At 40.5% G+C, this 18221-nt stretch overlaps 1 protein-coding gene across 14 annotated transcripts in view; it reads left to right on the top strand.

Annotated features, from left to right (window-relative positions):
* The first annotated feature begins 6358 nt into the window (after positions 1–6358).
* The window catches only part of DCAF8 (DDB1 and CUL4 associated factor 8), a 44173-nt gene continuing 32310 nt past the window's right edge, over positions 6359–18221 (top strand). For 2 of the 14 annotated variants that reach the window (XM_067039444.1, XM_067039429.1), the window contains exons 1-2: positions 6370–6509; positions 7570–7643. The gene's annotated coding sequence lies outside the window, so the exon portion shown is untranslated. Of the gene's footprint in view, positions 6831–7569; positions 7644–8349; positions 8405–15148; positions 15375–18221 lie in introns of those variants that run through there. The other 12 variants (XM_067039443.1, XM_067039416.1, XM_067039441.1 and 9 more) reach the window with 10 other exon arrangements.

The following is an 18221-nucleotide window of genomic DNA, read 5'->3' as shown; positions in this document are numbered from 1 at the left end:
AAATCTACAGCTAACATCATAATTAAAGATCAGGAACAATACAAGGATATCAGCTCTTCTAGTCAACATTATGCCAGAGGTTTTGGCCAGGACAATTAGGCAAGAAAAAGAAATAAAGGACATTGCGATTGGAAAGGGAAAAAAAAATGAAGCTGTATTTGCAGATGGCATGATACAGGAAATCCTAAGGAAGCCACTAGAAAGCTATTAGAACTAATGAGTTCAGCGAGGTTGCAGGACTTAAGTTCAATATACAGAAATCAATTATATTCCTATGCATTTGCAGTGAACAATCCAAAAGTGAGACTAAGAAAACGTCCATTCACAAAAGCATCAAAATGAATACTTGGGGGAGGGGACTTCCCTGGTGGTCCAGTGGGTAAGACTCCACGCTCCCAATGCAGGGGGCCCGGGTTCAATCCCTGATCAGGGAACTAGATTCCATACGCATGCCGCAACAAAACGTTCGCATGCTGTAACAAAGAGTTCACGTGCCACAACTAATGATCCCACATGTCACAGGGAAGATCCCATGTGCCGCAACTAAGACCCGGCACAGCCAAAATAAATAAATAAATAAATAATTTTAAAAAAATGGAATACTTGGGAGAGGGGGAGAATAGGAATACATTTAACAAAAGAAGTGCAAAACTATACTGTTAAAACTACAAAACATTGTTGAAAGAAGGAAGATGTAAATAAATGGAAAAACACCCCATGTTCATGGAGCACAAGACTTACCATTGTTAAAATGTCCATACAGGTCTTCCTCGACTTACGATGGGATTAAGTCCTGATAAACCCATCATAAATTGAAAATATCTTAAGCCAATACATTTAATATGCTTAACCTACCAAACATTATAGCTTAGCCTAGTCTACTTTAAACATGCTAAGAATACTTACATTAGCCTGCAGTTGGGCAAAACCAGCTAACACAAAGCCTGTTTTATAATAAGGTGTTGAGTATATCATGTAATTTATTGAATACTGTACTGAAAGTGAAGAAGTATGGTTGCAAGTGTATTGGTTGTTTACCCTCGTGATCCCATGGCTGACTGGGAGCTGTGGCTCACTGCTGCTGCCCAGCGTCATGAGAGAGGGTCAGACCGCTAACCCAGGAAAAGATCAAAAGTCAAAATACAGTTTTTACTGAATGTTTAACACTTACACACCACCATAAAGTAAAAAAATTGTAAGTCAAACCATTGTCAGTTGGGGACTGTCTGTACTCCCTATCTCCATACTCAGAACCCCAGCTGAATTCTTTGTGGAAATTGATTAGCTAATCCTAAAATTCGTATGGAATCACAGTGGACTCAGGATAAGAAAATAATCCTGAAAAAAGCAATGGTAATCAAAACAATGTGGTGATGGCACATAACTAGAATAGACATAGATGCCAGTGGAGTATAATTAAGAGTCCAGAAATAAACCCATACATCTATGGTCAACTGAGTTTTTACAAAGGTGCCAAAACTGTCCAATGAGGAAAGAATATTCTTTTCAACAATTGTGCTGGGACAACTAGATAGCCACATGGAAAAGAATGAGTTCAATCCTTACTTCACACCATAGGCAAAAATTAACTCAAAATAATTTAAACACCTAAAAGTAATAACTAAAGCCATAAAGATCTTAGAATAACACATAATTCTGGATTTGGCTAAGAATTATTAGATAGGACACCGAAAGCATGAGCAACAAAAGAAAAAAATAAATAAATTGGACCCCATCAAAATTAAAAAGTTTGTGCTTCAAAGGACACCATCAAAAAATTGCAAAGACAACCCACAGAATGGGACAAAATATTTGCAAATCAAGTAACTGATAAAGGATTTGTATCTAGAATATGTACTCATAACTCCATAATAAAAAGACAACCCAATTTAAAAATGAGTAAAGGATTTGAATAGACATTTCTCCAAAGAAGACAAAAACGTCCAATAAACACATGAAAAGATGCTTGACATTGGTAGTTATCAGGGAAGTGCAAATCAAAACCACAGTGAGATACCACTTCACACCCATTAGGATGTCTAGAGTCAAAAACTTAAAAAACATTGGCAAAGATGGGGAGAAACTGGAACCTTTATACACTGCTGGTGTGAATGTAAAATGGTACAACTGCTTTGAAAAGCAGTCTGTCAGTTCCTCAAGTGATTAAACATAGAGTTAACCATATGACCCAGCAGTTTCATTCCTAAGTATGTACCCAAGAGAAATGAAATGAAACTTATGTCCACACAGAAACTTATACATAAACGTTTATAGCAGCATTTTTCATAATAGCCAAAAGGCAGAAACAACCCTAACGTCCATCAACAGATAAACGGATGAACACATACAATGGAATAATATTTGGCTATGAAAAAGAATGAAGTACTGACACATGCTGCAAAATGGATGAACTTCGAAAGCATGCTAAGTGAAATAAGCCGGTCACAAAAGGCCACATACTATATGATTCCATTCATATGAAAGTCCAGAATAGGGAGATCCATAGAGACAAAGTAGATTACTAGTTTCTTAGGGCTGGTGGGGGATGGGAAAATGGGGGGGGGTGACACCTAAAGGGGACTGGGTTTTTTTTTTTTCAGTACGCGGGCCTCTCACCGCTGTGCCCCCCCCCCCCCACCGCCGCTGTGGAGCACAGGCTCCGGACGCGCAGGCTCAGCGGCCATGGCTCACGGGACCAGCCGCTCCGCGGCATGCGGGATCCTCCCGGACCGGGGCACGAACCCGCGTCCCCTGCATCAGCAGGCGGACCCTCAACCACTGCGCCACCGGCAAGCCCTGGGTTTCTTTTTGAGGCGATGAAAATGATTGAAAATTGACTGTGGTGATGGTTGCATATATCTGTGCATGTACCAAAAGCCATTCAATTGTACACTTTAAATGGATGAATTGTATGGTATGTGAATTTAATCTCAATAAAGCTGTTTATTTTATTTTATTTATTTTTGGCTGCGTTGGGTCTTCGTTGCTGCACACGGGCTTTCTCTAGTTGTGGCGAGTGGGGGCTACTCTTCCTTGCGGTGCACGTTTTTCATTGTGGATTGCGGTGGCTTCTCTTGTTGCAGAGTGCAGGCTCTAGGCTCGCGGGCTCAGCAGTTGTGGTTAGCGGGCTCTAGAGCACATGCTCAGTAGGTGTGGCGCACGGGCTTAGTTGCTCCACAGCATGTGGGATCTTCCTGGACCAGGGATCAAACCCGTGTCCCCTGCATTGGCAGGTGGATTCTTAACCACTGCGCCACCAGGGAAGTCCCCCAAAGCTGTGTTTTAAAAAGTGCCATTGGCTATCAGGTATGTCAGTCTAAAGCTTGAAGGAGAATCCTGATTTGGAAATAAAGGCATAGGAGTCATCATTATGTGGATAGTAGTTTGGACTGTAAGAATGGATAAGATCACTTTGGAAAAAATGTAGAATGAAGAGGAAGAGAATCTCATGAAATAAATGGTCAGAGAGATATAAATAGAACTATGGAATGTAGTGTCACAGAAATCAGTGGGATTGAATATCTAGAAGGGGTAATGATTATCGCAACCTCAAATGCAATAGGAAAGCCCAAAATAAGAAAAAGAAGATCTGGTAATAGCAATTGATTGGGTGGTAATAGCAATGGTGCCTATCAAAGCAGTGAGCGCTGAAACCACACCACAGAGGGGGAGTCTTTTATCTCCATAATTCCACTTTAGTTCCTCTTGTCAAGGTCTTAAATAATCTCCATGTTTTCAAATCCAGTGGTCAATTTTCAGTCATCTTAGCCTCAAACTCTTAAACAGGAATGACAGTTTATAGTGCCTTTCTTGAAACATTTAAAAATTTTGTTTTCTAGGATCCCATTTCCTTTGGTTTTTAAATTCTTTTAAATAAATTTAAATAAATTTTTTAAAATAAATTTTGCTGGGTTTTCTGTCTGACCCCTACTAGTTGGTGTGCCTCAGGATTAGAGGGCTCAGTCTATAGACTGCTTCTCTTTTCTTCCACATTAACCAAGTGAATGTTCCCCATCTAGTGCTTATCTATGCCATTTATACCTTAATAGCTCCCCAATTTATACCACCAATTGTCTCTTTTCCTATGAGCTTCAGATTCATATTTCAATTGTTTACTCAGTAGCTCCACTTGGAAATCTAATAGGCATCTCCAGTTTAACCTGTTTAAGATAGAACTGGACATTTTCCCCCCCAAAATTTCTCCTTCTGAACCCCCGCCCCCACCCTGAGCTCTATGTCAGTAAATGGCTTTACTATTTGTCCTGTTGCTTAAGTCAAAAAACCTGAGATATCTCGACTTTCTCTTGTACCCCGTATTCAATCTATTAGCAAATCACCTCTGCCACCTTCAAAGTACATCCTGAATCTGACCACTTCCTACCACTTCAACTGCAGCAGTAGTCTTGCAGGTTTTCTGCAATAGCTTCCTAACTGGTCTTTCAGCTTCTATTTTGCCTCCCTGCCGGTAGTTCTCAAACAATCAACCAGAATCAATCTCTTCATTTATAAATCAGATCATGTCACTCTTACTCAAAACCCTCCATGGCTTTCTAGTACTCTTAGGATAAAATCCAAAGTCCCCTTCTCGGTCTATAACTCCGTAAGTGATCTGGCTCCCATTGTGTTTCTCCAAACTAATTTCCTACCTGCTCTTTTGCCACATTAGCTTTCTTGCTGTTCTTTAAATACACTGTACACTCAACCTTCAAGTCTTTTTACCTTACTGTTTCCTCTACCTGGAAGATTCTTTCCCTAGTGTGTATGACTTACTCTCTCACTTCAAATCTCTATTCAAATGTCACCTCAGCAGAGGGGCCTTCCCTGAACTCCGTATGTAAAAGAGCACACCTACTCAGGTAACCCACTTTTACCCTGCTTTATTTTCCTTTCCAGCACTCTTCGTAATTTAATATTGTCTGTATGCCCCTCTCCTCTCCCTACACTCCCAACCCTTGCGAAAAATAAATAAGTTCCATGAATGCAGGAATCTTGGTTTGTTTTGTTCACTGCTGCAGGCTCAGTACCTACAAGAGGGCCTTACATGTAGCAGGAATCCAAGAGTTGTTGATGGAGTAAATGAAAGAATGAATAGAATGGTAGGGCAATAGATAGTTAACTTTGTGTCCTAGCCCTCCTAGGTGCTGGGGTTAAAAAGATGAAAAAAGACATAGCCCTTGCCCCTATAGAGCTTATATTCTAATAGTATTGTTAGATTACAAATATATAATAATTATAGGTTAAATGTTATCGGTGAAAAATGGTATGAAAAAATGCAGAGTGAGAGAACAGAGGAAGATGGTACTGTACAATTTTAGTTGGAATAGTTGAGCTGTGTCTCTGAGGAAGTAGCATTTGGGAAGATATCTGATTAAGTGGACAGAACAAGTCTAGTAAAGATATGGTAGTTGAACATTTCAAGAAGAGGGAACAAGTGCAAAAGCCCTGGGGCTGTCCATGCTTTGGTTGGGGTGACAAGAAGAAGGCCAAAAGGGCTAGCGCAGAGCTAGGTAGTATGGGAGAAAATGAAATCAGAGAAATAGGTGCCACATCATGTAGGGCCTTCCTTGGAGGCCCTTTTGATCATTTTGATTTTTATTGTGTGATGGGAAGCTTTTGGAGGTTTTGAGCGGGCAATAATATGACCTGGCTTACATTTTTAAAACGTCACTCTGGCTGCCTTTATTCAACTAGCAGGGCAATAATGGAAGTACACAAACCAGCTAGGCGTCTACTGCAATAGTCTAGGTAATATATAATGACTTACAATAGGATGGTAGCGGTAGAGGAGGTGACGAGGAGCCTTTCACCCTGGCCTACTAGTTAGAACCCCCCTGGCCTGGCAGCTGGGAGTAACCTTTTCAGGGGCCTTCTGCACTCTTCCTTCAGGTGTCAGAACGAGGCAGAGTGTACATACCCCGTCCAATTCTTGGGCAACTTCAACACACTACCCCCCTTCAGAGAAAGAACCTCCTGAACAGCTTAGCTGCACCTCAGGCTTCTGAATCCCTTATTCAAAAATGGGAAAATGGAGGTCTCGAGGGTAAATGGCTCTCGTGGGTATAGAAACCACTTAACAAGGTTAAGTGGGGTTTTCAGAAGAAATCTTCTGGAGAGAACTGCTTGTCCTCAGTATAAAAAAAGAAGGCAAAAATGGAGGTCGCCCAGGAGGTTGCCTGCCAGCCTGTTATAAATGAAGCTGATTTCCACCACAATTCCGGGAGACGTCTAATTCGTATTTCTTTTCAGCATCAAAGCCAGCCGCCCGAAACACTGCGAAAACAACTTCTTTGCCTCCTCAGTACTGCGCACGCGCCCCTCGCTCCGTTTTCCGTTGGTCTTAAGCCCCGCCCCCTATGCGTCCTTCGAGGAGGGTTGGGAGCGGAGAGCTCGCGCGACCGCTCTTCCCCCAGTCTTCTCCAGCACATCGTCGTAAACGGGGCCGGAAAGCGTGGCGGCGCAGGCGCAAGCGCAGAGAGCGGAGGCGGTGGTGGTGGCGGCCGCTGGCCAGTGTAAGATGGCGGCGGCGGTGGTGGCGGCAGTGGACGGGGCGGCTGGGCGTGGAACAGTCGGAGCAGCCTCTGGCAGAAGGATGACCCAAGACAGGAAGCGGGCTGCTGAGCCTCGCCGGCTCCTGTGCTTGTAACTGCCCCAGCCGGACACCCCCCCCTTGACCTACCCGGTCCGTGTCTCGTTCCGGCTTGGCCTGCCCCCCTCTCCCCTGGCCCACTCCTCTTCAAGATAGGTTTGACTCCTTTCCCAAGCTCCCAGGGCTCAGGGCTTCTTCCCCTGATCTGAGTCACCGCCGGGAGGATTGGCTGCCTTTCCCTCAGGTCAGCCCCAGGGTTGCCCCCAGGAGCCTGTCCCGCAATCTACAGGGACGTCTTGCCTTCTCGGGTGACCCATTTGTGTGCGGTTTCCCCCCTTGAGAGTGGGGGACGCGGCTTCCTCTGCGTTTCCCCGTCACCTCAGGACCACCGCGCAGTGTGCCCCCTCCCCCATCCCGAGTTCTCGGGCCCAGCACCTTGCACGGAAGGCCGAGGTCCAAGATTACCCCGCAGTCAGTTGTTGCTGTCTGTTCCTGTACCTTTTGTAATGTAATTCTCGTAGCCTGCCTCCCCTCACCCCTAAATCTTTCAGGACACCGTAGAACGGTCCCTTTTGGTCCCTGTTAGTTGGAAAGCATCTGGTGGCTTGAGTTTCTGACTCATATGATTGTTGCTGGAGTCTCTGTAAACAAACCGGCATTAGCGCTATCACATTCTCTCCGGGATTTCCCCCCTGCTCTGTGGCTTCTTGTTGAGAGGTTTGTTTAGGGGTTAGCGTTGAAAAGATTCAGGTTTTCCTTTTAAATGACTTATACGTTTTAGTGGAGTCGGGAGATTACTTGCCTGGTTCCTTTAATTTCTGTAACAGTGTAAGTTACTTGTTCAGTAGTCAGAATTAGATAAATTACGGTGATTCTAAATAGTTCTGAGGAGGTCTAAAAAATACTAACATGTATTCATAAATATTTTTTATTATGTTTAGTAGAAGAGACACCTTTGCCATTTAAACTTTAACTTTTCTCAGTCCTTCAGTGAATCTACAGACCTATTTTTCTCAGGAGCTCAGCCTGGCCCTACTTCAGTGATAAAGGAGGAAAGGTGAGTAGGAGTTGAAGGCATTTAAATTCCTGAGTGCAAGACAGACCCTACCCTGGTGCTCAAGTGCTGACCACTAGTCATAAAATTCCTACCACAGTTTCCCAAAGAGTCGGGTATTGTTCTTGGCTTTGTTCCAGCTCTGGTTAAATTACTTTTACAAGTTTTATTGGCTCTGCGCCTCTTGACTTTCTGTCCTAAACTATTGCTGTATATCTTCACATGACTACAGTTAAGCCTAGAAGTGAATGTATCTCCCTCTTTCTTTATTCATTTGCCTTGTGTTTTGCCTTTGTGCGGATCATGTTTCTTACACTGTTAAAAAGCTGGGAACTAGTTTGCATGAGTGCTGTTTAGCTTTTTGTCAAATCAAGTCTCTTTGCCTCTCAGGACTTTAGATTGTCATTTCTTGCTATGGAGAATATTTAGCTGCTTTTAACTAAAAGCTAGTGAGTGATGAGTGTTGCTGCCTTTGGTTGGTGACTGAGTCCAATCCACCTCAGAATTCCAACTTTTCAGGACACAGTGATAAATTTTGGGTAAAAAAAAAAAAGTAGTGGTGCTCTTTTATATCTGGTTTGAAGAATTCTTGGTTAGCAGAGGAATCATCCTGTGCATTCAGCAGCATGGGCCAGTGCCACAGAGGGAGTTAGGACATACTTGTTAACGTAATTTTTGTAAGGGTGTTGGATTTCTGGTAGCAGAGAATAGTGCTGTGGTTGAGTTTCCTAGGCTGTGACGGAAGAGCTGAGTGGCTCTGGAAGGTAGGCCTGGCTGATTCTTAATATCTTTATGATTTGTAGTAGGAAGAGGTTGAGTGTGACATTGGTGAGTTTTATTCCACACGGTGTTCTGATTAGAAATTGCTCATTATGAACTAGAATAAGATTATTATTGACAGTATGTATGTGTATCAATAAGATAAAAAGGGGAAAATACAGTCTTTAGAACTGGGTAGGTCTGGGTTTAAATACTGTACTAAGATTTATTAGCCATGTGACCTTGGGCAAGTTACTTAAACTTTTCTGGGTCTTACTTTCCACATCTGTAAAAGTGGGATAATACTGCTTATGTCCTAGGGTCATTGTCAGTATTGTATGAGGAAGCTTATATAAAGGTCTTACATTATGCCTAGCCGAAGATGGACACTAAAAAAAATATTTTCTCTTTTCTTTGCACATCATTGATATAGCTTTGAATAAGTTATACGTTAGTTTACTCTTATTGGTATTTTGCTTTTGAACACGTTTTTCTGGTTAATTTTTAAGATTCATTTTTTAAAAATTAATTGATTAATTTTTATTTTTGGCTGCGTTGGGTCTTTGTCGCTATGTGCGGGCTTTCTTTAGTTGTGGCGGGCAGGGGCTACTCTTTGTTGTGGTGCACGGGCTTCTCATTGCAGTGGCTTCTCTTGTTGCGGAGTATGGGCTCTAGGTGCGCGGGCTTCAGTAGTTGTGGCGCACAAGCTTAGTTACTCCGTGGGATTTGGGGTCTTCCCGGACCAGGGATCTTCTTAAACACTGCGCCACCAGGGAAGCCCTTCAGATTCATTTTTAATTGGTCAGCTTAGATGTGTTCTTTGTAGGTGCCCACCTAGGGTTGTCTTCTGAACATGATTCAGTTTAGTCTGGTGGGAGTTCAAGATTAGAGGACAGCAGGAATATTAGATGTTGATGTATGTGTATTTGTAAATGCATTCTTAAATTAAACATCAATAAGTTTCCTTTGTTCTTTGCTCCTGCCTCTTGGTCTCTGTTTAGCTCACCTAATCAGAGTTGACCTAAGTATTGTAGTTCCTTTCCTTCCATCTTCAGTGTTGTTCACCACCTTAGCTCCAGCTGCCTCTTATGCCTTTTCCTTTTTGCCATGGAAGGAATACATTTTTTTCCAAGCTGTTGGGCTATGCAGTGGTCCTCATCAATAGCTCATCAAAGAACTAGACCATGAAAAGGTCTCCTTTCTTTCTGAAGTAAATTTGGGCTAGGGAGTTAGGAATGCAGAGTTTTTTATTTCATCTCTCCAGCTGGACCATCTTAATAATAAGACAGCACAGATAAAAAGTTTTTAACCTCTTGTTGGTTTTTCTTTCACATCTTTTTGAGGGAGGTAAGGGCACATGAAAAGAAAGTGTTGATAACATTGCTGTGAAAGCAACTGTATTCATTCAGGCCAGTGATCAACTTAGAGTTGACCAACTTTCATTACCACCATCTAGGGTCTAAATTCTCTCTATTCAAAGGTAAAAACTCTTGGGGTGGAGGGTAGTGAGGTGCATTTTATTATTTGTGTTATTTATGAGGTCTAGAGTTCTGTGTTCAGCAGGGCGGGAGTGGGTTTGGGAGGAGAAAAGCCAGTATGTTGAAAGAGGCATAACTTTGACTGCTCCTTTTTACTGTATGTGCTGGGTAAGAACCCACTCCCACCATCACCACTCCCAAGAAGGGCTTCACATTTTATGCTCCAGGTGACACCTGTGTATACAGTGAATCAATATTTTTAGTCTGTACACCACAACTGTAAAATTCTTATATTTCTGAAGATACTTTATATTTTAGGGTGTTGCATAAGAATTGTTGCACCTTACTAAGAAGTATTTCCTACCGTGGGAGGCTAGGTATGCTTATGACCTTAGTTCCCACCACCAACCTGACAGGGCATTTTATTCAGCAGCCTGTTAAATGTATAAGAATCAGTCTCAGTGCTATGATCCTTAGTTTTGACTAGGGTCAATCTAAGACAGAAGCTTGTTTTCAGAGCAAGCTAAAAGAAATGTCTTTTTGTTGCCAGTTTAAAACAATACTGGCATTTCAAAAGCAAACAGGACTCCAGTAGAAGACATTCTATAGAAGTATTCCCTGTTGTGGGAGACTGAGATCTTCAGTTTCATGGTCTAGGTCCTGTATTCTATCAGGTGAGTCTTTAAAAATCATGAAGTGACAGGTTGACCTTTGTTTTCAGTAGATAGATTTATTTCTGGATTATTTCTGCTGTAGAAAAGTTATTCTAAACATGTCTAGGAAGTGTCCAGGTTATAAAAGACAGAGTTATCCAAACAGAGCTTTTTATTGCATCACATTGGTGTTAGAGTTAGTTTTTAAGATTGAATTAGTTTTTTTGTTTTAAAGCAGATTATCAGTGTGCCAAGGTAATCTATTATTTACCCTCAGCCATTTGGAACCCAGGCAACTGAAAGAATTGAGTCAGCAACAATCATGGAAGTAGTGACTATGTATATCTTAGTTTCAGAGCCAAATGCTGGTGATTTTAGATTAGCTTTACAGTAATATTGAAAACTTTTCATCTTTCATTTTTGTGAGTATACCCAAGAAACTTCATCACTGTTAAAATTGGTCAGAAAAAGGGGCTACCTGTTCTTGTTTACTGATTCAGTTATTCCTGGAGTGAGAAGAAAGTCCTTGAAAGGTATTTAAAAATTAGAGTGTGATACATTTTATGAATTGGTCACTTCTTTATAGCAGTCTTTATCTCTGCCTCTACAGGACGTAGTTTCTGGGCCAGAAGCCCAGTTTCTCAAGTACTGCCTTAACCCAAGGAATGTGCATGCCAAAGATAAACTAATGAATTAAGGCTGCCCTGAGTTTGCAAATAGGGCATGGTGAATGATTAATTTGACAAAGATGGCATATTATTAATGAAATGTAGTGTGTCTAAATGGATTGGGCTATTGCAAAAATTTTAGTCATTGTATCTGAGAGGTTAGATATTTGCTCTTATCCTCTGAGGATACTATTTAAGGAGGTCTGGGCAAGTTCTAATGTGAAGCATCCATGCTTGCCTCACATGTCTTTTTTTGTTGTTGTTGTTAGCCATCTGGAAAGCTATTATAGGATTTACCTCTAGTGGTAGCCAAGAGGCTATATTCCTCTGGTGCACTTTAAGCATTGCCACATTATCAGGTATGTTTTTAACCTTAGTTAGGACCCACATTATACTCTGTCCTCTAGTCTCATGCAGATAGGAGGGCACTTCGTGATGTTTTTAGCCTCTCTTTATTGTTTTATCATAAGTTGTGCCCTTTCATCTCTGTAGTGTCCTTTCAGACAATTTAAGAAAAATTTGAAATGTGAATGGCAAAAACTGGTAATGGGGACTGGATTCTGATGTAAGTATAAATCATTTCATAGTGGAAACACAATGAAATTTCCTAAGAAATGGGTTTTCCTTAAAATGATTTAAATTGAGATGAATGTGCTTAAATGTTATTATAAAACATTCCTTAGCTCTTTTGCTAGAGATAGCACTTAGTGCATTCCCAACATACTCTGAAATACTGTTAGTAGAATTAAAGCCAATAAACTATAAACACAGGGCATTTGGTATTACCAACAGGGAGAGAAGGCATTCATCCAAGGATGAAACAAGGAACAGAGTTCCTTGTTTGTAGTATAGTTGATGTAGGACTTCTTACCTTCTTCATCATTATTTGTGATGATTGCTTTGAAGTTCTCATCTTGGCTATCTTCTGAACCTTAGAAAGGGAGAACACTTAAAGAGACTTATGCTGTGGGCCCCTGTGTATGTTGCTTTACCCCAGTTCATAGAACACGAATGTTCTCAAAAGAAGGTATTATTAACAGAGTTCTCTGAATTCTTTAAAAGGCCAGTGTGAGTAGGTAAGCAAATTTCATAGACTTGGAACTGTGTGTTGATTTGTGTACAATGTTTGGAGGATCATTGAGTGGTGAAGAAGCCCAAGCTTCTCTAGGAAATGCAGTCTGGAATCAGAGATGAGAAGCTAGAAAAATAATATAAATGTCTACACATACAGCCAGCCAGTTGCAAATGTTGTGTTTAATCCTCTAAACCAGCTCCTTCAGGGTAATGATATTGTCCCATTTTACAAAAGAAGAAACAAACTCAAGGATAGATGGTTGAAGTAGAATTCAAATTGAGGTCTGACGGACACCAAAGCCCTTTTCTTTCTATTATACCATATGCTGTCTTTAAAAACCAGGGCTCTTCAATGCCAAGTGATGAAGCAAATTGAGCTGAAAGGTAGAGTTCAGTACATTTTAAAAAATTAATTAATTTATTGTTTATTTTTGGCTGTGTTGAGTGTTCGTTGCTGCACGTGGGCTTTCTCTAGTTGTGGCGAGCAGGGGCTACTCTTTGTTGTGGTGCACAGGCTTCTCATTGCGGTGGCTTCTCTTGTTGCAGAGCATGGGCTCTAGGCACGCAGGCTTCAGTAGTTGTGGCATACGGGCTCAGTAGTTGGGCGCACGGGCTTAGTTGTGGCATGTGGGATCTTCCTGGCCAGGGCTCAAACCCGTGTTCCCTGCATTGGCAGGCGGATTCTTAACCACTGTGCCACCAGGGAAGTCCATCAGTACTTCCTATAAAAGTGTATGTATTTAAAGTACGAAAGGTCTGTCCAAATGACAATATGAACACATTTTTGAATTGTTTAAACATGGGTCTCAGGTTATGATTAATTGGTAGCCTAATAAGTTTTTTATGGAAATAATTTTAATGGACTTAACTGAAGAGATAGCCAAATCCTTTTATTTTATGATACTTGAATAGGGAGAAAACCAGCATTCTCACTCAATTCCTGAGGTGATTCCATGGAAAAGCAGTTCTGAGTCTTACAGCCTTTTCTCAGTTTGCACCTTTCTGTACTCTGTAGAATTTGAAACAAGAACCATCCCCAGTTTCTTGAAACCTTTTCATCTCTTGACTTCCAAGTCATTTAAAACTGTTACTCTTTCAACTTCCCTGAGCATTTCTCTCCCTCTTCTTTCTTTTTTCAAAGGGTAGGTATTCCCCAAGATTTTTTTTCCTTTTTCGAGTCCTTAATTTATTTGTTTTGTTTTTTTAGTGACGTATAACTTACAAGGGATTTGATTTTGAAGCTTATCTGTACAAATAATTCTCAAGCCTGTATCTCTGGCCCTAATTTATTTCTCAGGTTTCAGACATACATTGATTTTCCATTTACTTTCCTGACATGTCAACTTGGATTTTAAACGTAATCAAAGTCAAATTCCTATCTTCCCCCACATGCCAGTCTCTCGTTTATGGCACATGATTTCCTCTGGGCACTCAAACTTGTCTTTTTTATTTTTTGAGCTTTGTTACTGCTCATTGAGCCAAATTCTATCAATTCTGCCTCTACAGTGTTTCACACGTTGACCCCGTTCCTTTTAATTTCCTCTGTCATCAGCCTAAGACAGGGTCTCATTGCTTCTTAACTTTGGCAACTGTACAGTACATTCCGTCTTATTATCCTTAACAAAATTTTCCTGATGACACCCACACACCCACACACCTTCTACTGTACTTCTTAACTAATGAACTATACCCCAGCATCTAGCCAAGCCAGAGTACCCATGTATTTTGTTGAATATAATCAGGTTTTTCATCTTCCATGTCTTTTCTCATGGTGATCCTGATGGAGTAGCTTCCTCAGTTCTACCCATTGAAATCCTCTCCTTCCTTCAAAGTCCAGTTTAAAAGCTAATTTCTCCATGGAAGCTTTTCCTTTCTCCATGACTAAACATAATCCTTTACTCTGTTGAACTACAACAACATTCAGTTTCTTTTTTCTTTTTTTTTTTCCTTTTTTGGCTACGCCACTCGGCTTGCAGTATCTTAGCTCCCTGACTAGGGATTGAACCTGGGGCCGTGGTAGTGAAAGAGCTGAGTCCTAAACCACTGGACTGCTAGGAAATTCCTATTTTTTTTTAATGGTACTGACACTTGTGTCTCATATCATAGTTGTATACCTGTTTTTCCTAATTGCTTATTGGCTACAAAAGGTATTATGACTGCCTTATTTATATTTGTAGATCCTGTATTGTTTTGTACATTGTTGCATTACTAGCATGTCTCAGTACAAATGGGCCACTGGGTGGTGCCAGAGGCCTATAATTTAGAGTAAAAAGGGAGGCTAGAGCTGCTATACAGTTGGGTTACCCAGTGCTGTTACATCTTCTGCAAGATAGGAATAGAGATTAATTTCCCTGATCCAGGAAGGTTTATAGTTTCTGCTCTTCTGTCCCATTTACCAGAGGAGACAGTGTAGAACTAAAGGCCTGCCCACCTGTAAACATGTTTATATAGTATGAGTTTCAGCTTCCTTGGGGTCATCCTTTGAATTCAGTGTCTGAAGTTCTCTGTCTGATTAATAAACACTGTACTATTAGAGTGGGGCTGGCAGCAGGAGTTGGGAAAGTTGGCTTGGAGAAGTGTTTATTGTGAAGTAGAAAAACAGTAAGGTAAGGAGAATAAATTTAAATTGAGCCATATCAGCTTAAAAGCAGAAACTGGAGATGGAGAAAATAGGACTGGTTGATTCCAGATGGACTGTGGGACCTAAGACTGAAAAGCAAATTTGTACTTTGGATGGAGATCAACCCTGAACAGCTGCTGTTCAGTCATGAGTGGTGTGGGACATCTGTCCTCCCAAGAGGAACCAGGGATTGTGTGGCTCTCAGATATGTCTTACTAATAATTGAGGTTCTTTCTACCATCACCTTTCAGTTTAAGAAGAAATTCTGAAACCTTGTCTCATTTAAACATGGGTGTCTGTGTAAGAGAGTTGGGCACTTCAGTTGCAGAATGAGACATGCCAAATGAGACAGCCGGACTGACCCAGCTGGACTGATCCAAGAGAATGCTGAGATTATGTAACGCAAGGGAACTCACTGAGCATGAGTTCAGGATCAAGGACAGTAATATTATTTACAAGTTGATGTTTCCATTGAACCTGAGGTAAGGTAGAGTTATCAGACCAGTTTCCATAGACCCTAGAGTCCAAAGGAGTTAAAATGAGCTTGAGAGGAATTTTTAAAATAAAAATAAAAAGCATATGTATACAAATTAATAGTACAACCGTTAGAACTACTTTGGACTACTTTAAGCTTCTGATATTCTTAGTTGTTACCTAGACAGTAAGGTTGAAGACTTTTTATGAGTTCAGGATTCATCTTGCCTTTAATGTGGTTCTGATAAGGCAGCTTTGTTTGCAGCAAAAATTCTTCCACATTTTAATTTTCAAGCAAGAAGACGGGACATTTTGCTTTCGTTTATTGTGGCCTAATGACCAGTGTTTGCTAACTTCTATTAATAATCACAGGCTTGAGAATCTAGTATTTTTAATTGTTGGGTTGTATCTGTCATTTAACACTTTGCATGATTCTCTCCCTGCCCCCCACTCTCTCATTCTCTTTTCTGGCCAGATTGATTGATTGATTGATAATTTACATACAGTAGAATTTACCTTTTGTTTCACTCACCCATTCTATGGATTCTGACAAATGCATAGTCATGTAACACCACTGTGATGAAGGCATAGAACATTTTCATCATTCCAGAAAGTTTTCTCATGACTGTTTGTAGTTAGTTCCTTTTCACCAAATCCCAGCAATGACTGATTTGCTCTCTGTCCCTATAGTTTATCTTTTCTGGAATGTCCTACAAATGGAGTCATACTGTGTGTAGCTGTTTGAGTCTTGCTTCTTTCACTTAACATAACACATTTGAGATCCATTCATGTTGCTGTATATGTCAGTAGTTCATTGTGTGATGGACCACAATTTTTTTTATCCATGACCTGGCTGAGAACCACTTGTTTTTAGTTTTTTTGTTTGTTTGTTTTTTGTTTTTTTGGCGGTACGCGGGCCTCCCGCTGTTCTGGCGTCTCCCGTTGCGGAGCACAGGCTCCGGACGCGCAGGCTCAGCGGCCATGGCTCACGGATCTTCCCGGACCGGGGCACGAACCTGTGCCCTCTGCATCGGCAAGCGGATTCTCAACCACTGCGCCACCAGGGAAGCCCTGTTTTTAGTTTTTGATGGATCTAAGTAAAGCCACTAAAACATTTACATTTAGATTTTTAGGTGGATATATAGTTTCATTTTTCTTGAGTACATACCTTGGTAGGATTCCTGGATTGTATGGTAAGTGTATGTTTAACTTTATTTAAAAAAAAAAAACTGCCGAACTGTTTTCCAAAGTGACTGACTACCATTTTACCTTTCTCTGAGCAGTGTGTGAGACATTAGTTGCTCTACTCCTTGTTAGCACTTGATAAAGTAAACTTTCATTATTATTATTTTAAAAATTTTAACTTATAATAGGTGTGTAGAGGATTCTCATTGTGGTTTTAATTTGTATTTTCCTAATGACTAATAATGTTGATCATCTTTTTCAAGTGATAGTTATTTAGTTGTGAGAGATTTTAAATATATTCCAATTGCTGTCAAGTATGTCTTTTGCAGATATTTTCTTCTAGTTCATTGCTCGTCTTTTTGTTTTTTTAAGTGTCTCTTGAAGACTAGCTTTTTAATTTTGATATGTCCAGTTAATTAATTGTTTCTTTCATGGTTTGTGCTTTTTGGCATTCTATCTTAAGAAATATGCCTAGGGGACTTCCCTGGCTGTCCAGTGGTTAAGATTCTGTACTTCCAATGCAGGGGGCGCATGTTCGTTTCCTGGTCAGGGGACTGAAGATCCCACATGCCTCATGTTGTGGCCAAAAAAAAAGAAATGTTTGCCTAACCTGATGTCACAAAGATTATCTATTTTGTTTTTCTTCTGGAAGTTGTATTGTTTTAGCTTTTACATTTAGGTCTCTGATCCATTTTGAGTTAGCTAACTTTTGTATATTGTACAATGTCCAAGTCGAGTTTTTTTTTTTAAATTTGGATGTCCTCTTGTTCTAGTATACCTGGTTTCTTGTATAAATCTTTCATCAATATTAGGGTAAGGAAGCAGCCCCATTGGTTTTAAACGAGGTGTTTGGTGCTTCTTCCACAAAGTACTCTTATATCCTGTTTTAACTCCCCCTCTGCTTGATTTTTAGTTAATATTTTGTCATGTATTTAGTTTAAAATTTAAGGCCTTTTTCTTATTAAGACAGGAGAAATCCAGGTCACTGGAATTTCTTAGGTAGAAATTAAAATGACACCTGGGTCTTTTTTCCCCATCCCCCAATAGTTTACTCTTTAACTTTCACTTTGGCAGGGGTTATGGTTATTTTTAGAGTACAGGCAGTAGAGCTAATCTAATTAAACTCCCCCAGCTACCTGGGGCAGTGAGCTCATCAGCTCTTCCAAGCTCAGATTGGTTTGCTCTGGACTGGATTTTACATGGAAATTGATCAAGGTAAAAACAGTGGATTTGTTGGGAATGGAGTGCATTAAAGAGTGAAGAAGGTAATTTAAGTTTAGGTCAGATATGGTCCCTACTTCAGATTATAAAATAAGGTTGTATTCTTTGGTGATGGAAGAGATTCTAGAGTGACTCCTATACTTAAGACCTAGGGCACAGTCATAGCAACTTAGCCTGCTTTAATTTGGGCACTTACTCTAATTTCTACCCCAGAATTGAGATGGTTTTAAGTTTCTTCATTGTGACAGACATTTATATGATAACAACTCATCCCCAAAGTAATTGTATTTTATCACTGTCATAGAAGTTTCTGGGCTTTTTAGAGACGTGGTACCCCAAAATGGGAATGTATGTACTCCAAGGGATATGGAAGATGATCCAGTGGTGTATAGGGAGGGAATGTTGAAATTTTAAGTTTTTTCTATAAAAATCAAGCTTAATATTTAATG

This window comes from Kogia breviceps, chromosome 1 (genome assembly GCF_026419965.1).
Source record: "Kogia breviceps isolate mKogBre1 chromosome 1, mKogBre1 haplotype 1, whole genome shotgun sequence".
Classification (NCBI taxonomy): Eukaryota; Metazoa; Chordata; class Mammalia; order Artiodactyla; family Physeteridae; genus Kogia; species Kogia breviceps.
This window is presented reverse-complemented; position numbering and strand designations above follow the sequence as displayed.